The 23,906-nt window shown below is 32.7% G+C and overlaps 1 protein-coding gene across 4 annotated transcripts in view; it reads left to right on the plus strand.

Moving 5' to 3' along the window:
- Positions 1-23,906, plus strand: part of LOC111998939 (short-chain dehydrogenase TIC 32, chloroplastic) — a 46,719-nt gene that overhangs the window by 15,535 nt on the left and 7,278 nt on the right. The window contains exon 1 of one of the 4 annotated variants that reach the window (XM_065772402.1): positions 23,563-23,585. The exons of the other annotated variants lie outside the window; for them this stretch is intronic. The gene's annotated coding sequence lies outside the window, so the exon portion shown is untranslated. Of the gene's footprint in view, positions 1-23,562; positions 23,586-23,906 lie in introns of those variants that run through there. 4 annotated transcript variants of the gene reach the window in all.

A 23,906-nucleotide genomic window follows, 5' to 3' on the forward strand; every position in this document is an offset into this window, starting at 1 on the left:
CTGCAGGAGTTTCGCTCCATAAGGCATGAGAAAACTTACAATGAAGAAGGAGGTGATCCATTGACTCCCCATCACAGTAGCATAAACAACACCTATTGACTAGAAACCGACCTCTCTTGACAAGATTGTAAATGGTGAGTATCCTGTCATTAGTGGTTGTCCATAGGAAAAAAATATCCACTGATTCCCCATCACAGAAGCATAAACAACACCTATTGACCAGAAACCAACCTCTCTTGACAAGATTATAAATGGTGAGTATCCCATCATTAGTGGTTGTCCATAGGAAAAAAATAATGGGTTGTTGTTTGGGATTTAAATTTAGAATTTTTTATAATAGACTTTTAGTTTGAATAGGATTTAAATTTTTTGAAATTTAAATGATAAAGTTTTACCTAAATGAAAGTGAAACAGTTGTTAAATATTACCCCTTAATTTGGGGAAATATATCATAACAAATAAGCCACTTGGCGCAACCACAGCTTTTAAGACTAACTTTTAAAAAATTTTATAATAAACTTTTAGTTTTAATAGAATTTAAATTTGTTGAAATATTTAAGTTTAGAAAATTTTGATAATAGATTTTTAGTTTGAATAGAATTTAAATTTGTTGAAATTTAAATGTATAAAATTAATTAACTAATTAGTTGTTCTTAAAATATTGATAATAGACTTTTAGTTTGAGTAGAAGTCAAGATGTGAGGTTTTTTTTAAGAAAGAAAATATAGGTTGCTGTTTGAGATTTAAGTTTATAATTTTTGATAATAGACTTTTATTATATAGTACTATATGATAATTAAAGAAGCAATTGAGAAGTAACACAATTGTTTGGGACTAATGTCTCATGATCACCAATTTAAATCTATCCCTTCCGACTCTCCTTGGGACCAAAAAATGAAAATTATGGAAACAAATTTCCTTTCTTTACTTTCTATGTATAATAACCAAATTTTGAAAAAAAAAAAATGATAACCAAAACATTAAGTTATATGGTACATTGATGCCACACTTTTCTTTGTGGGTAGGATATCATACATTATGTAATCAAGATTAATTATAGAAAGGTTCCTCAAATTTATTAGGCTTTACTTCAAAATTACAGAAAGACATATATTAGATTATACGCACACCCAAGTTATGGAATTCATGAAACTTTCCACCCTTTATTATGTAATCATCTATTCATAAAATAAATAAATAAATAAAAGTAAATCATCTATAAGTACTCAAATCCAAGACACTAAGACATAGACAATAAAAACAAATGAATAAAAAAAAAAAAGCAAAGCTAACAACAACAACATTTTTTTTTTTTTTTTTTTTTTTTTTTTTTTTTTTTTTAAAAAAAAAAAAAAAAAAAAAAAAAAAAAAAAAAAAAAAAAAAAAAAAAAAAAAAAAAAAAAAAAAAAACCCCTTCCAATAAACTGAGCCTAAAAGCCTGGGCAATACAAAAATTAACAAAAACCAAGTCAAATAAAACTCAAGTAATTATTGAATATTTGATTTAACCAATGTCTATATTAGGAATTTAGAACAATAATACAGTGTTTCCACCTTCTAGGCATCACAGAGGCTACTTTCTTCTGTAATATTGGTGGACTGTGCATGTATAATTGGCAAGAAAATCAATTTGGAGCAACAAAATTCGATTCTATTAACAACACTGCTATTATACTAATAGTCTTTAACCTGCTTAATGTGCAGAATTGTTTAATTGATGTATTAGGTATCTCATGTGCTAGTCTAGTCACAAACATTGACGTTAAGATTATAATTCTAGCACGTTTATGTCGATAATGTGTCGGTTTGTTGTAAGCTTTCCCTAGTAGGTTATTCTTGCATTTCATTATAGCATTTGTAAATCATAAGCTCATAAAATAGTGGCCTTCGAAATTCTAGAAACTGTATTACAAAAAGTTACTATTGTGAAATCTACTGTTGGTACTTCTCCATAGATCTCAATCAAAAAATACATTTGAGTAGTTCAAGGTATTTTAAATATTGCAAGAATTAATTAGTCAGACTTAACAGAGCAAATGACAAATATAATAAATGAGCAAGTAAAACGTAATGTGTGACCCCTTCTTTTTATTCAAAATGTTGTATTGCTAAAGCACATCCCTGAGAATTCCTTTACTCATCTATAGAAAATCAGCCACTGCCTTCTTTTTCTCTTCATTGGGTTGCAAAGCAAAATTCTCAATAAAAACTCAAGAATTAACACCAAAGGGTGGGTGCACACACATATGATGTAACGACCCTGCCCCAACTATGTAGATATTATTCGCTTTGGGGTCTCATACCCTTCACGATTTTCTTCTCCCCCAAAGCACACAGCAGTGGGGAAAAATGCCTCTTCACATTAAAGGAAAGTCATTCCTTACAAACACATTCTCATGTACTTCCCTAGGCGATATGGGATTTCATAGAATACAAGACCCTCTTTTTTGGGTCACTACAATCCACCCCCCTTACGAGCACACGCGTCCTCGTATGTAGGGCCCACACTTCTGGCTAGGGCATGACTCTAATACCATCTGTAATGACCCCGCCCCAACTGTGTAGATATTGTCCGCTTTGGGGCCTCATACCCCTTACGATTTTGTTTTCTCCCAAAGCACACAACAGTGAGAGAAAAGGCCTCTGCACATTGAAGGGAGGTCATTTTTTATAAACACATTCTCATGTGTTTCTCTAGGCGATGTGGGATTCTATGGAATGCAAGACCCCCCTTTTTGGGTCACTAAAATCCACTCCCTTACGGGCTCACGCATCTTTGCGTGTGGGGCCCACACTTTCGGTTAAGGCATGGCTCTGATAACATCTGTAACGACCCTGCCCCAACTGTGTAAATATTGTTTGCTTTGGGACCCATACCCCTCACAGTATTATTCTTTCCCAAGTTGCGCTGGGGAAAAATCATCTACACATTGAAGGAAGGTCATTCCTTATAAACACATTCTCATGTGCTTCCCTAGGTGATGTGGGATTCTATGGAATGCAAGACCTCCCCTTTTTGGATCACTACAATCCACTCCCCTTACGGGGACACGCGTTCTCATGTGTGGGGCCCACACTTCTGGCTAGGGCATGGCTCTAATTCCTTCTGTAACGACTCCGCCCCAACTGTGTAGATATTGTCCGCTTTGGGGCCTCATACCCCTCACGATTTTGTTCTTTCCCAAAGCACACAGCAGTGAGGAAAAATGCATCTTCACATTAAAGGAAAGTCATTCCTTATAAACACATTCTCCTGTGCTTCCCTAGGTGATGTGGGATTCCATAGAATGCAAGACCACCCTTTTTTGGGAGGAAATAAGTAGCACAGGAAATAAGTCCTACAATAAATAATAATAAAAATCCAATATTCATTCAACAAACGTTTGAGCATTGCTCTGCATTGTGCTCCAAACTCCCACAAACAAAGCAAGGTTTCTTTTGCTTAGCTGTTGTACAGTTTGCCACTGTATGAACTTCTTCACCACAATTAAAGCACGCTCCCCAACCGCTATCTAGGGGATCAAAATACCTTGGCCCCTGCTGAGAGAATGGAAATCATAGAGATACCAAACTAAGCCTTTCAATAGGAATTGTATTTTCAAAATTGGCATTTGAGAGCAAATATTTGAACTCACAAGAAGCTTCCGAAACACAATGTTGTTGGTTATTTCAACAGGCTCAACCATATTTGAGGCTTCCACTGTCTCCTCCTCCTCTTTATCGTTCACAACAACAACCTAAGGCAATATAAGTTTCCAAAACAACCATATACAAAAATTCTCATGACCCACCAAGTAAGCCAAAAGTCCATTTTTACTCAATTGTTGAAATGGGGAAACTTATATCTGCATATCCAATATAGAAATATCAAAATTTTAAAATATATTAAATTCATGAGTAATGCTATAGTCACAAACTATTTTACTATATTTTTACAAACTATGGATCTGGCAAATTCTTATTGGTTCTCATCTAAGTCTACCATTATCATCACTTTTTTCTTACCAATAACCACCATTCACCGCATCAGTATTTTGTAAAAAAATTTGTAAAATAGTTTGTGATTTTAGCATTTTTCTAAATTCAATGCAGCTATGTGTTTGAATTTAATTGGGAACATAATGTAGTGAACCTAAAAAAACTATTCCTAAGTTTTAGGCACAAAATATAAATATATAAAGCATAATTACAATCAACTACAGTTCAACATGTTTCTTCTTCACCTAAAGTTGGCAAAAATTAACAGCTAGGGTTGAAGTAAAATTGGGCGAAACAAACAAAGCCTCAGATATTTTAAAAAAACTCACAGATTGGTCTTGAACTTCCATCTTCTTAATCTTCTTCTTCTTCTTAACAATTTTCTTATTACTCCCAAAAGGAACAACTACTTTTTTGCCACTACCACTGGGAGATTCAACCACCTCCCCTTCCAATACAGATGAAGAAGATCCATTGCCACCGCCATAAATTGCTCCCTGAGTTCCATTCAAAATGCCGGCGTCGCCGTTGTCGTCGGCAGCGGTGTCGGGAACCAACTTGGCGGTGTGCATCAACAGCACCTTCTTGACGATCTTCAAGCTCAAATCTTTGTTCGCCGCTTCGTCGTCGTCATCGTCATTGCTCAGTACCAAGAAGGAATTCGACAGCTTGGCAGAGCCACTAGGTTCTGCTTCGTCTTCTTCTTCGAGATTGAGTTTGGCTTTTCGCTTCTCTCTCTTCCCCATGCTTGATGATAATCATTACCAGCTGTTCGGACGGCAGCAATTGGAGAAAGAATGAATGAATTTAGATTTAGACTGAGTTTAGGGTTTAAGTTTGCGAAACATTTTAATTTTTTTTTATTATGAATATTTGAGATTAACAGCTCTGATTTGATTTCACTGTGCTGCTTACTTGGTTCTAAGCTTCGCACTTAAAAATAGCCTCTTTGGTTTTTACGCTTAACTGCAAAATCAAGAAAAAACTTAATTAGTACACTAATTCACTTGACCCAATACACAGAAGCGGTTTGAATGAGAATGGTCCCACATACCTTTAGCCACATGGAGTAAAATTCAACTTCAATTTCAAATTCTAATTGAACAATTGGAAGGATAATATATATATATATATATATATATAAAACTGAAACTTTTAAAACTCCCACAATTTTCCACATCATCATTTTAATTTATAAAAAAATTTAATTTTTTAAACTAAATAATGAGAGAGTCCTAACAGGAGTCTCTCTCTCTCTCTCTTTTTTTTTTCCTTAATCCTAAAGTTAAAAAAAAAAAAAATTAAATCTGATTTAAAAATATAAAGTTTCATCTGACTGAAACTATATGGTCACAAAACCTAGCCACTCCTCTCACGCTTTTATACGCTTTTATTGAGAATTATAGTCGGAAACATAAAACCCAACAAAAACTCGGTACTCTCTCTTCTCTGGTTGCAATCTCTACAACTTTTTATTTTTATTTTTTATTTTTAACTTTTGCATTGCTACAAGCGTTGTAGAGGATCCTAAAGAAGTATATGTGAAGCCCTAAAAAGCCTTGACATCTAATTATGTATTATGCAGTTATGCTTATGATGTGATTCAAATCTTAGTGCTAAAGACCAGCAACATAGCCTATTGATTGTCTGTGCATGGTTTGTATCAATTTTATATAATTATTATTTGCAGTTGTGATATAGGAATTTGAGTTAGAGAACATGCAACCCTTTAATTTGAAGTTAGGAATTTGCTTTTGATAATCAAGTGTGCTATTCATAAATCACCGTCGAATTTCCAATAAATCTCTACAAATTTTGAAGCACAATTATTTCTTATGATAATCCCCCTTTAGTTCTTAAATCTTTTGGTATGTGGCTATAATTTTCCACAAATTAAATTCATATACAAACTAAGGCACATCTATTTCTTATGATAATCCCCTTTTGGTTCTTAAAATTTTTGGTATGTGGTTATATATCTTGACAAGTTCTAAAATTATCTTGAGCTTCTTCAGTTTATGAATCTTTGTTTTCATGGTTGATTGATTTTTTTTTTCTCCCTTCACAGGAAGGATTTTGCCTCGAATGTTGTTGGTGTAATGCCAGATGAACTACTTTGAATTTCATCTTCAATAGGTATGATTTTATGTTTTACGATTACAATAGCGATAGACATGGGATGAGTACCAGTAGTAAAGATGAGATAACTATAGATTTATCTCAAGATAACAATTGAGTTAAAGCAAAATTTTACATAAAAGTTAAAAGTAGTAACTAATATGCAAAAAGAGAATGAAGATCAAAACTGACATGATATCTTTCTGGTAAATTACATATAGGATCTTAGTAATAACCAAATTCCACCTTAATAAGTTGTTTGGACATGAAATTTTTCTTTATATCATTTTGATGGTAATTTTATTCTCAAATAACATTTTGCAATGAATATTGTATATTTTGTGTTTATTTTGATAAGTTATGATGTTTTTTCATTTTAAATTTTATTTTAAGCAAAGTGAAATATATTCCGTGCAGCGTACGGGTTAGCGACTAGTTATAAACTAATAACCACATAGATGTAGACACGTAACACAAAATTAGAGTTCTAATTTGAAATTGTAATTTGAGTTTCTTTCTACTTCACCTATTATATATATATATATATAGAATAGATTTTATCTTCTTTTTTTTTTTTTTTAGTAACTCAAGTCATATACCCACATTAAACAATAACTCCATAATTTTCAAGGTATTTTTATTTATTTATTTTATTATTACGTTAGACTATGATAGGGTTAAAAAGAGATAAGGCCTCATCTATGATAATAGGTAATATGTTGCACCTAACCCTTTTTTTTTTTTTTTGGGGACCAAAAAATGAAAATTATGAAAACAAATTTCCTCTCTACTTTCTATCCCAAAAAAAAAAAAAAAAAAAATGACAACTAATTTTAGGGATTTCAGTTGTAGTTTTCAATCGAATAGATGAAAGCAATTAAGAGGGGAGGGGCATTTAAGTAAATTTGAAGATGAAATTGTCATTCTTGTTATATAATTGGATGAAACTCATGTATAACTTATGTGACCGATAATTTAACAATCAAATGGACAATGAGGTGCTATTTACAACTTCTATTTTTTTTTTTTTTTTTTTTAAATTTTTACAATTGGAATGAGCATTGCAAGTTTTCATCATTTGGGGATATAAAGTTCAAGTAAATGGATTTTTTTTAGGTATGATTAATGGTGGATTTGAGTGATGTTATTGATGTAATATTGATCAAGGTCATTATCGAGGTAATTAATAAAATTTTAATAATGAGGTGATTTGAGTGATGTTTATGTAACACAAATCAAGGTTATTTTCGGGGCAATTAATAAAATTTTAATAATGGGGTGATTTGAGTGATGTTGATGTAACACAAATCAAGGTTATTATCAGGGCAATTAATAAAATATTAATAATGGGGTGCTATTCACAATTTTTTTTTTTTTTTAACAATTGAAATAATGCAAGTTTTCATCATTTGGGGATATAAAGCACAAGCAAATGGATTTTTCTAGGCATGATTTAGGATGGATTTGAGTGATGTTGTTGATGTAACACCAATCAAGGTCATTATCGAGGCAATTAATAAAATTTTAATAACAATTGAAATAATGCAAGTTCTGGGGATATAAGGCACAAGCAAATGGTTTTTTCTAGGCATGATTTAGGATGGATTTGAGTGATGTTGATGTAACACCAATCAAGGTCATTATCGAGGCAATTAATAAAATTTTAATAAAGGGGGTGCTATTCACAACTTTATTATAATTATTTTTTTTTTCTTTTTTACAACTGAAATGATCATTGCAAGTTTTCATTGTTGGGGGGTATAAAGTGCAAGTAAATGAATTTTTTTTAGGTATGATTTAGGGTCTGTTTGGAATCCACTTATTTTATAGAAACTGAAAACCTTTTGCCAAAATTAATGTAAATAAATGTAAAAGTTAGTTGACAGAGTACAGTAAGACTCATAAATAGTACCGAAAAATACAGTGGGGCCCATGAATAATAGCAAAAATAAGTTGGATACTAAAATAAGCTGGTTTTTTTAATTTGAAACCAAACCCATGCTTAGAGTGGATTTGAGTGATGTTGTTGATGTAACACCGATCATGGTCATTGTCGGGTCAATTAATAAAATTTCAATAATAAAATTAATTAACTAACTAATAGTCCAATAGTACTTTAAACAAATTTTGATGGATTTATGTGATTAACCTTGTAAACAAACATCTTTTTCATCTAACTCAAACTATAGATAAGAAGTTAAGAGCAAAGAGCAATTCATCAATGCATAACTGGTAATGCTCCCAATGAATTGATGGTACAAAAAGTTTTTTTTTTTTTTTTTTACATCAATGAAAGTTGAAGAACAAATCAAGTTCCAAGAACCCATTCTTGATGCACCAATGGAGGCTTCCATTCAAGAGTCTATGATTCAAGAAGTGGCAATCCAAGTGTCGGTGATCCAAGAATCCAAGATACAAGTGCCAACAATTTTAATGGTTCTAGAATCGAATGAGGTCTTGAGGATACAAGAACATTTCAAGGTTGAGAGAACTAATGAGACCTTGAAGATTGAAGAACCATTGAAGGCTCAAGAATTCGAGCAAATTTTGAAGATCTACGAAGAAGAAACCTTCATATGCACGGGATCACTTTTCAAAGAGAAATGCATGAATATGGTGATCAAAATGTCACTACGGTATTGGTCCATTGGAAGATCTCCTTTGATGAAGATGCTATTTCACAACAACACCTTGTGGGCAAGGTGTTTTCAAGGGGAGTGAAATGTTAGGAATGCTATAAGCATATAGATAATAATTGGTGTATTGAGATTTAGTTAGTTAGTTACAATTCTAAACATGTTAATCACATTTAGCACATGTTGGAATTATTAATGCACATGGGGAAGAATAGAACCAATAGGATGAGGCATGTTAATCACATTTAGCACATGTTGGAATTATTAATGCACATGGGGAATAATAGAACCAATAGGATGAGGCCATGTGGGCCAATGAGATTAGAGGTAGCCTCCTATAAATACATGATTGTAATCCAATATAAATATCAATGAAAGTATAAACCAAGTTCTTAGTGCTTTAGTATATCTCTCTCTCTCTCTCTCTTAATCTCTCTCTTTTTCTATGGAGGGTGACTACCTCGAATTAAGTCAATTTACCTATAATTCCCATCAATTCCCCTATAATTCGCATCAATCCCCATTAGGAACCACCGGGTTCCTAACAGGAGGTCATTCCTTATAAACACATTCTCATGTGTTTTTCTAGGCGATGCCCCCTTTTTGGGTCACTAAAATCCACCCCCCTTACGGGCACACGCGTCCTTGCGTGTGGGGCCTACACTTCCGATTAGGGCATGGCTCTGATAACATCTGTAACAACCCTGCCCCAACTGTGTAAATATTGTTTGCTTTGGAACCCATACCCCTCACAGTATTATTCTTTCCCAAGTTGCGCTGGGGAAAAAGCCTCTACACATTGAAGGGAGGTCATTCCTTATAAACACATTCTCATGTGCTTCCTTAGGTGATGTGAGATTTCATGGAATGCAAGACCTCCCATTTTTGGGTCACTACCTTTTGTAACGACCCCGCTCCAACTGTGTAGATATTGTCCGCTTTGGGGCCTCATACCCCTCAGGATTTTGTTCTCCCCCAAAGCACACAGCAGTGGGGAAAAAAGCATCTTCACATTAAAAGGAAGTCATTCCTTATAAACACATTCTCCTGTGCTTCCCTAGGTGATGTGGGATTCCATAGGATGCAAGACCTTTCTTTTTTGAGAGGAAATAAGTAGCACAGGAAATAAGTCCTACAATAAATAATAATAAAAATCCAATATTCATTCAACAAACGTTTGAGCATTGCTTGGCATTGTGCTCCAAACTCCCACAAACAAAGCAAGGTTTCTTCTGCTTAGTTGTTGTACCGTTTGCCACTGTATGAACTTCTTCACCACAATTAAAGCACGCTCCCCAACCGCTATTTGGGGGATCAAAATACCTTGGCCCTCGCTGAGAGAATGGAAATCATAGAGATATCAAACTAAGCCTTTCAATAGGAATTGTATTTTCAAAATTGGCATTTGAGAGCAAATATTTGAACTCACAAGAAGCTTCCGAAACACAATGTTGTTGGTTATTTCAACAGGCTCAACCATATTTGAGGCTTCCACTGTCTCCTCCTCCTCTTTATCGTTCACAACAACAACCTAAGGCAATATAAGTTTCCAAAACAGTCATATACAAAAATTCTCATAACCCACCAAGTAAGCCAAAAGTCCATTTTTACTCAATTGTTGAAATGGGGAAACTTATATCTGTATATCCAATATAGAAGTATCAAAATTTTAAAATATATTAAATTCATGAGTAATGCTATAGCCACAAACTATTTTACTATATTTTTACAAGCTATGGATCTGACAAATTCTTATTGGTTCTCATCTAAGTCTACCATTATCATCACTTTTTTCTTACCAATAACCACCATTCACCGCATCGGTATTTTGTAAAAAAATTTGTAAAATAGTCTGTGATTTTAGCATTTTTTTAAATTCAATGCAGCTATGTGTTTGAATTTAATTGGGAACATAATGTAGTGAACCTAAAAAAACTATTCCTAAGTTTTAGGCACAAAATATAAATATATAAAGCATAATTACAATCAACTACAGTTCAACATGTTTCTTCTTCACCTAAAGTTGGCAAAAATTAACAGCTAGGGTTGAAGTAAAATTGGGCAAAACAAACAAAGCCTCAGATATTTTAAAAAAACTCACGGATTGGTCTTGAACTTCCATCTTCTTAATCTTCTTCTTCTTCTTCTTAACAATTTTCTTATTACTCCCAAAAGGAACAACTACTTTTCTGCCACTGCCACTGGGAGATTCAACCACCTCCCCTTCCAATACAGATGAAGAAGATCCATTGCCACCGCCATAAATTGCTCCCTGAGTTCCATTCAAAATGCTGGCGTCGCCGTCGTCGTCGGCAGCGGTGTCGGGAACCAACTTGGCGGTGTGCATCAACAGCACCTTCTTGACGATCTTCAAGCTCTAATCTTTGTTCGTCGCTTCGTCGTCGTCATCGTCGTTGCTCAGTACCAAGAAGGAATTCGACAGCTTGGCAGAGCCACTAGGTTCTGCTTCATCTTCTTCTTCGAGATTGAGTTTGGCGTTTCGCTTCTCTCTCTTCCCCATGCTCGATGATAATCATTACCAGCTGTTCGGATGGCAGCAATTGGAGAAAGAATGAATGAGTTTAGATTTAGACCGAGTTTAGGGTTTGAGTTCACGAAACGTTTTAATTTTTTTTTTATTATGAATATTTGAGATTAACAGCTCTGATTTGATTTCACTGTGCTGCTTACTTTGTTCTAAGCTTCGCACTTAAAAATAGCCTCTTTGGTTTTTACGCTTAACTGCAAAATCAAGAAAAAACTTAATTAGTACAGTAATTCACTTGACCCAATACACAGAAGCGGTTTGAATGAGAATAGTCCCACATACCTTTAGCCACATGGAGTAAAATTCAACTTCAATTTCAAATTCTAATTGAACAATTGGAAGGATAATCTATATATATATATATATATATAACTGAAACTTTTAAAACTCCCACAATTTTCCACATCATCATTTTAATTTATAAAAAAATTTAATTTTTTAAACTAAATAGTGAGAGAGTCCTAATAGGACTCTCTCTCTCTCTCTCTCTCTCTCTCTCTCTCTCTCTTTTCCTTAATCCTAAAGTTTAAAAAAAAAAATTAAATCTGATTTAAAAATATAAAGTTTCATCCGACTGAAACTGTATGGTCACAAAACCTAGCTACTCCTCTCACGCTTTTATACTCTTTTATTGAGAATTATAGTCGGAAACATAAAACCCAACAAAAACTTGGTACTCTCTCTTCTCTGTTTGCAATCTCTACAACTTTTTATTTTTATTTTTTATTTTTAACTTTTGCATTGCAACAAGTGTTGTAGAGGATCCTAAAGAAGTATACGTGAAGCCCTAAAAAGCCTTGACATCTAATTATGTATTATGCAGTTATGCTTATGATGCGATTCAAATCTTAGTGCTAAAGACCAGCAACATAGCCTATTGATTGTCTGTGCATGGTTTGTATCAATTTTATATAATTATTATTTGCAGTTGTGATATAGGAATTTGAGTTAGAGAACATGCAACCCTTTAATTTGAAGTTAGGAATTTGCTTTTGATAATCAAGTGTGCTATTCATAAATCACCGTTGAATTTCTAATAAATCTCTACAAATTTTGAAGTACAATTATTTCTTATGATAATCCCCCTTTAGTTCTTAAATCTTTTGGTATGTGGCTATAAATTTTCGACAAATTAAATTCATATACAAACTAAGGCACATCTATTTCTTATGATAATCGCCTTTTGGTTCTTAAAATTTTTGGTATGTGGTTATATATCTTGACAAGTTCTAAAATTATCTTGAGCTTCATCAGTTTATGAATCTTAGTTTTCATGGTTGATTGATTTTTTTTTCTCCCTTCACAGGAAGGATTTTGCCTTGAATGTTGTTGGTGTAATGCCAAATGAACTACTTTGAATTTCATCTTCAATAGGTATGATTTTATGTTTTACGGTTACAATAGCGATAGACATGAGATGAGTACCAGTAGTAAAGATGAGATAACTATAGATTTATCTCAAGATAACAATTGAGTTAAAGCAAAATTTTACATAAAAGTTAAAAGTAGTAACTAATATGCAAAAAGAGAATGAAGATCAAAACTGACATGATATCTTTCTGGTAAATTACATATAGGATCTTAGTAATAACCAAATTCCACCTTAATAAGTTGTTTGGACATGAAATTTTTCTTTATATCATTTTGATGGTAATTCTATTCTCTAATAACATTTTGCAATGAATATTGCATATTTTGTGTTTATTTTGATAACTTATGATGTTTTTTCATTTTAAATTTTATTTTAAGCAAAGTGAAATATATTCCGTGCAACGTACGGGTTAGCGACTAGTTATAAACTAATAACCACATAGATGTAGACACATAGCACAAAATTAGAGTTCTAATTTGAAATTGTAATTTGAGTTTCTTTCTGCTTCACCTATTATTATTATGTATATATATATATATATATAGAATATAGATTTTATCATTTTTTTTTTTTTAGTAACTCAAGTCATATACTCACATTAAACAATAACTCCATAATTTTCAAGGTATTTTTATTTATTTATTTTATTATTACGTTAGACTATGATAGGGTTAAAAAGAGATAAGGCCTCATCTATGATGATAGGTAATATGTTGCACCTAACCCTTTTTTTTTTTGGGACCAAAAAATGAAAATTATGAAAACAAATTTCCTTTCTCTACTTTCTATCCAAAAAAAAAAAAAAATGATAACTATTTTTAGGGATTTCAGTTGTAGTTTTCAATCGAATAGATGAAGGCAATTAAGAGGGGAGGGGCATTTAAGTAAATTTGAAGATGAAATTGTCATTCTTGTTATATAATTGGATGGAACTCCTGTATAACTTACGTGACCGTTAATTTAACAATCAAATGGACAATGAGGTGCTATTTACAACTTCTAATTTTTTTTTTTTTTTAATTTTTACAATTGGAATGATCATTGCAAGTTTTCATCATTTGGGGATATAAAGTTCAAGTAAATGGATTTTTTTTAGGTATGACTAATGGTGGATTTGAGTGATGTTATTGATGTAACACTGATCAAGGTCATTATCGAGGCAATTAATAAAATTTTAATAATGAGGTGATTTGAGTGATGTTTATGTAACACAAATCAAGGTTATTTTTGGGGCAATTAATAAAATTTTAATAATGGGGTGATTTGAGTGATGTTGATGTAACAGAAATCAAGGTTATTATCAAGGCAATTAATAAAATATTAATAATGGGGTGCTATTTACAAATTTTTTTTTTTTTTTTTTTAACAATTGAAATAATGCAAGTTTTCATCATTGGGGGATATAAAGCACAAGCAAATGGATTTTTCTAGGCATGATTTAGGATAGATTTGAGTGATGTTGTTGATGTAACACCAATCAAGGTCATTATCGAGGCAATTAATAAAATTTTAATAACAATTGAAATAATGCAAGTTTTGGGGATATAAAGCACAAGCAAATGGTTTTTTCTAGGCATGATTTAGGATGGATTTCAGTGATGTTGATGTAACACCAATCAAGATCATTATCGAGGCAATTAATAAAATTTTAATAAAGGGGGTGCTATTCACAATTTTATTATTATTATTATTATTTTCTTTTTTACAACTGAAATGATCATTGCAAGTTTTCATTGTTGGGGGGTATAAAGTGCAAGTAAATGAATTTTTTTTAGGTATGATTTAGGGTTTGTTTGGAATCCACTTATTTTATAGAAACTGAAAACCTTTTGCTAAAATTAATGTAGATAAATGTAAAAGTTAGTTGACAGAGTACAGTAAGACTTATAAATAGTACTGAAAAATGCAGTAGGGCCCATGAATAATAGCAAAAATAAGTTGAATACTAAAATAAGCTGGCTTTTTTAATTTGGAACCAAACCCACGCTTAGAGTGGATTTGAGTGATGTTGTTGATGTAACACCGATCATGGTCATTGTCGGGTCAATTAATAAAATTTCAATAATAAAATTAATTAACTAACTAATAGTCTAATAGTACTTTAAACAAATTTTGATGGATTTATGTGATTAACCTTGTAAACAAACATCTTTTTCATCTAACTCAAACTATAGATAAGAAGTTAAGAGCAAAGAGCAATTCATCAATGCATAACTGGTAATGCTCCCAATGAATTGATGGTACAAAAAGGTTTTTTTTTTTTTTTTACATAGAAAGTTGTGACGTCTGCTTCTGATGATAGCTCTTTATCATCAGAATAAAATACCAATTAGTTTTTGATGTAGGCGAGAATTAAACTCTTTTTGGTGTAGGCACAGATTGAATTCTAAATCTCTTATTCATGATACAAAGAGTAACATGTAGTGGCGACTCCAGGAATTTTGTCCAGGGTGTTCCTATTCCACTTTGAAAAAATTTTGCGTCATTTCGGTTTATTTCAGATGTTTCGGTAAATACCGGCCGAAATTCAAGATTTGGCCTTAAAAAAAAAAAAAAATTCTTAAAGCCAAAACAAATTTACATTCTGTACACCGAAAAACCTCAAAAGAAAAAAAAAAGAAAAAAAAAAGAAATGAAATGAACAAAGGTACCTATACAATAATTTGAAATATTAATAAAATTATTAATTATTATTGTTTAGTTGTTTCACAAATTTGTTTGCCTTTTATAAACTATAATTTGTTATATTGTTATTTCATTAATTATTAATTATTGTTTAGCTTAACATAATTTAATTTGTTTGTCTTTTATAATGTATTAGTTAATTAAATTATTAATTATTGTTGTTTAGTTGCTTCGTCAATTTTTTCTCATGTCTTTCTCTCATTAATTTTTTAGCCAACGTATCTTTCTCTCATTGGTAGAAAATCTACCACCTATCTTCAAAAATTAGTATTTTTTTCATCTCATTAGTTCCTAGGCAGGTTGTATATATTTGGCTTGCACTTTAGTGTAAGACTTGCATGCAAAATAAAAACATCAACTCAAACTAAAAATAAAAAAATCTGGATCTCTCTTATAATGTATTAGTTAATTAAATTATTAATTATTGGTGTTTAGTTGCTTCGTCAATTTTTTCTCATGTCTTTCTCTCATTAATTTTTTAGCCTAACATATCTTTCTCTCATTGGCAGAAAATCTACCACCTATCTTCAAAAATTAGTATTTTTTTCATCTCATTAGTTCCTAGACAAGTTGTATATAGTTGACTTGCACTTTAGTGTGAGACTTGCACGCAAAATAAAAACATCAAATCAAACTAAAAATAAAAAAAATCTAGATCTCTCTTATAATGTATTAGTTAATTAAATTATTACTTATTAGTGTTTAGTTGCTTCGTCAATTTTTTCTCATGTCTTTCTCTCATTAATTTTGTAGCCTAACATGTCTTTCTCTCATTGGTAGAAAATCTACCACCTATCTTCAAAAATTAGTTTTTTTTTTTTTTTTTGTTCCTAGGCAGGTTGTATACAACTGGCTTGCACTTTAGGGTCCGTTTGTTTTGGTGGTAAATGATTTTAGGAAATCATTTACCACCTGACCCCACTGTTTTGAAGCCAAGGAAAATAAAATTTTCCAGAAAATAGGTTTTAGTTGACATTTATTTACTCCTTTGACCCGGAAATGGTTTTACACTCTCATTTTCACTTCAAACCATTTCCGAGTTACGCACAAAAGAGAGAGCCAGAGAAACTTCGAAGAGATCCAGAGCTCACCTTGTCGAGACCACACCGAGAAAGAAGAGACCACACTGAGAAACCCATAGCTCACCTCGCCGAGAAACACTGTTCCACCACTCAACGGTGCCTCCGATCTAGCCACCACACCGAGAAACCCAGAGCTCACCTCGCCGCGAAAACACCGTTCTAGCTACTCAACCGTGCCTCCGATCCAGCCACCACACTGAGAAACCCAGAGAGCTCAGCCTTTACACCATGCCTCCGATCTAGCCACCACACTGATCCAGCTCACTCCGGGTCACGCCGAGCTCAGCCACCACACCGATCCAACACAAACGCACACCAACGGTGAGTTATCCTTCTCCGGTTCACCGTGCCTCCTATCCACATCCCAATCCGATTGCATTATATAAATATTTATATATTTATTTATATAAATATTTACTATTTTTATTTAATTTTTTTAATTATCCATTTTTTGATTAAACTGTGCATTATTGATGATTGGGTTTAGGGTGATCAATGTTTTTGCTGTGCTATTGGTGAGAATTTGGCTAGTTGGGTATGAAACTGTGTATGAAATTTTGGAGCTTGACCCATTCTGGTTTTTGCTGTGAGTTTTTTTAGAATTTGGCTAGTTGGGTTATGTGCAGAACTTTTGCTGATGATAGTGTGCTGACTGATCTGTTTAATCAGCTGAAGGAAATAGCTGTGGCTCTGAAAGAAATCAATCGGGGCCCGGTGGATTACACAGCTCTTTACAATGAGGTCTTGGCTATGATGGCGGATGGGTATAGCAAAGACATGCTTGTAACTGCATTTGATCATCTTTGTGAAAATGAGAAGGCAGCACGGAGATTTCTAGCCAAGAATGCTAGGTTGAGAAAGCTGTGGTTGGATGTTTTTTGTTCGCACAACTTTGACTTGTCTGTTTCATGTTGATTGTGGCGGTAGCTTTAGGAATTAACTGTTGTTGTAGTACTAGTATTGACCTGCTATTTGTATTAAATATGTAGTCTTTTGTATTATTGAGACGATACAATAGCTCAAATTATGTATTCGTACTGTTCAGATATCACGAGTAGATATCATTTTTGTACACCATGGAGGTGTAATGCCACCTGAAACAATTGATGTGGCTGCTTTTATATAAATATTATGGGTATATTTCAATGATTATTTTTGATGTTAAAGTGAATGATTATTTTTGTACTGTTACAGATATGTTTAGGCAATGCAAGTTTTTGAATTTGGATGATTATTTTTGATGTTAAAGTGGATGATTAGTTTTGTACTGTTACAAGTTTGTCTAGGTAATGCAGGTGTAGGAATTTGTAAGGCATTTCATATTTTCCGTAAAATGATCCACAAACCAAACATGGGAATTGAGTTTTCGTAAAAAACGTCCTACATTTTTCGTAAAATGTTTGACCGAACCAAACATGGGAATTGATTTTCCTGAAAATAGAAAGCATTTTCCGTAAAATGTTTGAATGAACCAAACACTAGAATTGATTTTTCGTAAAACAAATTCCAAGACAGCCAAACAACCTGAAAGCATTTTCCTTTTTCGGAAAATAGCATTTCCGAAAAATATTGATTTTTCGGAAAATATTTTACGCGAACCAAACGGACCCTTAGTGTGAGACTTGCACGCAAAATAAAAACATCAACTCAAACTAAAAATAAAAAAAAATCCGGATCTTTCTTATAATGTATTAGTTAATTAAATTATTAATAATTAGTGTTTAGTTGCTTCATCAATTTTTTCTCATGTCTTTCTCTCATTAACTTTCCTAACATGTCTTTCTCTCATTGGTAGAAAATCTACCACCTATCCTCAAAAATTAGTATTTTTTTCATCTCATTAGTTACCTATCTTCAAAAATTAGTATTTTGTTCATCTCATTAGTTCCTAGGTAAGTTGTATACAACTGGCTTGCACTTCAGTGTGAGACTTGCACGCAAAATAAAAACATCAACTCAAACTAAAAATAAAAAAAAAATATGGATCTCTCTTATAATGTATTAGTTAATTAAATTATTAATTATTAGTGTTTAGTTGCTTCATCAATTTTTTCTCATATCTTTCTCTCATTAATTTTTTAGCCTAACAAGTCTTTCTCTCATTGGTAGAAAATCTTCCACCTATCTTCAAAAATTAGTATTTTTTTGGCGAAAATGCACTTTTGGTCCCTACATTTTGGACCTATTCTCAATTTGGTCCCTAAATTGATTTAGCTCCTAAGTCAGTCCCTGATTTTTAAAAATCGTTTTTAAAATAGTCCTTGCCGTCAACCCAGTGACAGAATATGCTGAGGTGGCAAACGGAATACACTGTTTGCTGATGTGGCTAATAAAATAATAATAAAAAAATATATTTAACATTTTTTTAATGCCATGTCACCATTTAAATTAATAAAAAAATCCAGAGAAAATTTTAAAAAAATGTAAATTAAATTTAAAAAAAAAAACCTTAAATCTAATTTAAACTAAAATCATTTCTTAAAAAATAAAAATTCAGAAACGTTTTAATTCTTTTTGTTTTTGTTTTTGGTTAACCTCATCAACTTAAAAAACAAATCTTCTACACTCTCTGCCACTAATTTCAAACTCCCTCTCTCTCTCTTCACCCTACACTCAATCTCCCTAAATCAGAAATCACCGATTCAGCCTTCTTCTCCCTCTCTATTTCTCTATTTTTTTTACTCATCTCGATCTCCCTCTCTCCGAATCAACTAAAAAAAAAAAAATCCGGATCTTTCTTATAATGTATTAGTTAATTAAATTATTAATAATTAGTGTTTAGTTGCTTCATAATTTTTTCTCATGTCTTTCTCTCATTAACTTTCCTAACATGTCTTTCTCTCATTGGTAGAAAATCTACCACCTATCTTCAAAAATTAGTATTTTTTTCATCTCATTAGTTACCTATCTTCAAAAATTAGTATTTTTTTCATCTCATTAGTTCCTAGGTAAGTTGTATACAACTGGCTTGCACTTCAGTGTGAGACTTGCACGCAAAATAAAAACATCAACTCAAACTAAAAATAAAAAAAAAATATGGATCTCTCTTATAATGTATTAGTTAATTAAATTATTAATTATTAGTGTTTAGTTGCTTCATCAATTTTTTCTCATATCTTTCTCTCATTAATTTTTTAGCCTAACAAGTCTTTCTCTCATTGGTAGAAAATCTTCCACCTATCTTCAAAAATTAGTATTTTTTTATCTTATTAGTTCCTAGGCAGGTTGTAGCTTGCACTTTTTTTTTTTTTGAGAAAGAAGTTAGAAGTTAAGTTAGAACACAGCAATATGCAGTGTAAGACTTGCACGCAAAATTAAAACATCAACTCAAACTAAAATTAAAAAAAATCCGGATCTCTCTGAGTGGCGTCGCCACTAGTTACATGAATTGAGAGATTGCCGTGTTTGTAAGCTTATGTTAGGGTTTCGCATCAGCTCAATAGTGAAAAATTGGAGAGAAAAAAAGAAAAGAAATAAACAGAGACTTATGTGGTTGGTCAAAGTATNTCTTCACCCTACACTCAATCTCCCTAAATCAGAAATCACCGATTCAGCCTTCTTCTCCCTCTCTATTTCTCTATTTTTTTTACTCATCTCGATCTCCCTCTCTCCGAATCGGTGATTTCTGGTTGAGTGGTGGCCGTTTTGGTGGTCGTGGCTCGCCGTGGGTGGGTTTAGATCGGCACAGGTGGGATTCAGATCACCGTGGATTTTTATCCACGTATGAGAGGCTGAGGGTAAACGGTTGAGAATTCCACGCAATGACATAATATAAGAATTTACAATAAATTTATATGGGTCCCACGAGTTTCGAAGTGCAGATTACAACACATTCAATTAATGCTTTATTAAGGGGTATTTATCTATGGAGTATGATATGGACAAAAATAGACAATGCATCATCAAATATGTAATAGTTTCCATCAACTCACATGATAACTCGTGTTTAATTTTTTTTTTTTTTTATGACTTTATTGTAGCTTAAGATTGTAATCTTATTTAATATCTTTTTATTAGATGTAAATTTTGATAAATCTATTATTTGAATTATATTATCTTTTTTCTTGCAAAATTTCTAAAAGATAAAAAATTAATAGTTATTCAATCAATTATTTAAATTGCAAGTTTTTGTAGTATAAAATTATGTATAAAAAAAGTTTATCAATTATATAGTAAATAACATTCAGTTGACACAAAATTTGACAAATGTGTTTCTAAAAAAAAAAAAAAATTGACATGCGTTAAGAACATAAATAACATGTAATCCAACCAATAGAGTTCCAAAATATATGTAGCAATGCTGATTTTTTAAAATGAAGTTATAGCCTTTAACTACAACCAATTTTGTAGCCAAAACTTGTCATTTGTTTATTTCAATGCAGTGAAACCAACTTAAAAAGTCTGTATGGTGAATAAATATAAATCTATATATATATATATATATATTGCCCACAAAAAAAATTTGTATTTTTTAATATAGGCATCCATCTTCTCAAAAAACAAAAAAGAAAAAGCATCCAAATGCCAAATTAGAAGGGTTCTAATTATAGCTCATCTGGTAAAGTCAACCAATTGGTGTATAAAAAACAAAATCATCATAAGTGGACACCAAATTAGAAGGATTCCGATTATAACTCAACCAGTAAAGTCGATTAATTGGTGTATAAAAAGAAAAGGCGAAAAGCACATTTTAGTCCCTACATTTTTAGGCGATTATCATTTTAGTCCCTAAATTTTATTTTTACCACTTTTAGTCCCTATCCTGAAAAACGGTTTCATTTTAATCCCTGCCGTTACATCATAAACGGATATTGCTGATGTGGCAAACGGCATTGATAAATAATAATAAACTAATGTCCACGTGGCATAAATTAATAATAAAAAATATTTTTTGACATTAAAAAATGCCACGTCAGCATTTAAATTAAAAAAATTAATTTATTAATTTTAACTAAATAAAAAGTTAAATCAAATTCTGTTGCTTTTATGTTTTTGAAGTTGAAATTTCATTCTTCTTTAGTTGGTTTTAGGTAAGGGCCCATTTCTGTTGGGTGTGGTCAATTTTTAAAAGGTTTCAACAACAAAATTTAGTGTTTTTGATGAGGCAACTTCATAGGGGGCTCACTGGGACAGGGGGCGGGGGGTTTGGCACGTGTTGATGAGTGAGTTTGGTACCAAGGTTAAGAGGAGGGGGAGAGTATCTCTTTAAATATAGCACTTGGTTTGGTCAATAAATCTAAGGCAATTGGTTTAGAGTACAGCTTCAATTTGTTGTTACTGCGCTGAACATTGACTGTATGCCATGAAGTGCCGCAAGTGACGAGTTTGGAGTTTGGCGTGTCTTGGGGAGCTCAAACTAAAAACACATTGAGCCCACTTTAACCCAAAAACAATTATCCCAAATTCAACCCAAAAAAAAAAAAAAAAAAAAAAAAAAAAAAACCCAGCCTACCCCTCTTTCAGCCTCTCTAATCGTTTCAGTAGATTATAAAAAGTGTGTGCTCGGTTCGGTTTCGGTCGGTTTATATGGGTATGGCCAACCGAAACCGACTGAAATGGCTGGAAATCCATTGGTTTCGGTGTATTTTGGTTTCGGTTGGTTTTCAGTTTTTCAAAGAGAGGGTTATTATGATTTTCAAAACCAAACAATAAAGCAAAAACCAAAGCATATAAAATCACACTCAAAATCATTAAAAACCACAAGCTCAAAACTTTTCACAAAGATCACTCTAAAGCAAAATCACCATTCACTTGAAAAGAAAAATCACAGTATAAACGAAACAAAACAAACAGAGTCTTTGTGTTAAAAAAAAACTCACCAATTATATGAGAATCAGAGATATACGAGTCAGAGAGACTGAAGAATTTGAGTGAAGAAAGCTTCTTCTTCCATTTTTCTCTCAGTGTGTGTGTGTGTCAAACAATCGCACCGATGATTCCAAGGAAAAAGACAGAAAAAAATTGAGAGAAAAAGTTGGGGAAGGGGGCGGCTGAACTGAAGAAAAGAAAAGGGAAGAATGAAAATAGGGGAGGGGTACTTCCGTATCGCATCGATGATTCCAAGGAAAGAAAAAGACGGAAAAAATTGAGAGAAAAAGTTGGGGAAGGGGGCGGCTGAACTGAAGAAAAGAAAAGGGAAGTGAAGAATAAAATAAGGGAGGGGTATTTCAGTATTTATATCATGCTCTAGGGTTTTAAAAAATTAAAAATGCAAAACCACAAACCCTCACGTGAAGGCTCGAACCTGAGATCCGCTAGCCAAACCACAAAATAGCATACCACTAAGTCACTGACCAGCCATGCAATAAAGTTACATAAATATATATATATATATATATGGTCGGTTCGGTTTGGTAAATCCAACACCAAAACCAAAACCGAAAATTTTGGTTTTTAGAAAATGAAACCGAAACCGAACCGAAAATCTGGCAACGTTTTGGCCGGTTTGTTCGGTTCGTTGGTTTTTTGCACACCCCTACGTTTCACTAGGTTTTCAAATTTTAAAAATTTCTTTCATTTTCTCAGGCTCCGATCATGTATTCAGATTCCTAAACCCACCTAAGCAATCACTAGGATCGAATTCAAAGCCATGGTCAAGCAAGAGTGAAACGACGTTGGTGAGTCCATTGCAGGCTGCGATGTGGAGAGCTGTGTGGCCGTCAATGTCCTTGAAGTTGACTTTGACGCCGGACTCCAATAGCTCTCTGATCCAGTCCAGGTCGCCTTCATTCGCTGAGTACATCAACCTCACTTCTAGATCGATTGGTCTCCCCACGTCATCAGTCTCCTTTGCCGCTGCTACCGTGGCTTCGTGCCTCTCCGACACCATCAAAGACTGCTTCCCCAATGTGAATCTCCGGCGTCAGTGACAGAGAGTGGGGTCCATGGGTTTTGGTGTAGAATGGGGAGAGGAGTGTAGAGAGTTTTTGGTAGGAGGTTGAGTTAGGGAGTCTACTTTCACTTCCACTTCTATTTCTTGGGGAGTGTTTGGTTGCTGAAAAAATTAGAGTTTTAATTTAAAATTTTCTTATTTATTTAATTTCTTTATATTGAACCAAAAAAAAAAAAGGTTTAATTTAATATTGATTTTCTTTCTTTCTTTCTTTGAACTTAGAGACTCTGAATTTTAGTTTCGCTGGAAAGAAGTCTTGGTTTTCACTTTTCATGTGAGTTTTGCTGTGAGATAGATCTATTTTGTTCTAGCAAATTTCTACTTCAGATTAAATTTTTTTTTTTTTTTTTTTACAATTTTGTGCATGATTGAATTGTTTGGTTACTGATTTATACTTTGATTGGTTGCTGAGAAAATACTAGAAATGAAAAGTATGTTATTTTTATTTATTTATTTATATTGAACCAAAAAAATGGTTATTTAATGGCATTTTTACTTTAATGGCATTTTGGTAATTTTGATAATTGAGTAATTGGGTGAGTTGGGTTTACCCATAATAAGTGGGTTGGGTTGAATTTGGGTTAGAAGCAATGAG

Source organism: Quercus suber, unplaced genomic scaffold (assembly GCF_002906115.3).
Source record: "Quercus suber isolate HL8 unplaced genomic scaffold, Cork oak 2.0 scaffold_5, whole genome shotgun sequence".
Lineage (NCBI taxonomy): Eukaryota > Viridiplantae > Streptophyta > Magnoliopsida > Fagales > Fagaceae > Quercus > Quercus suber.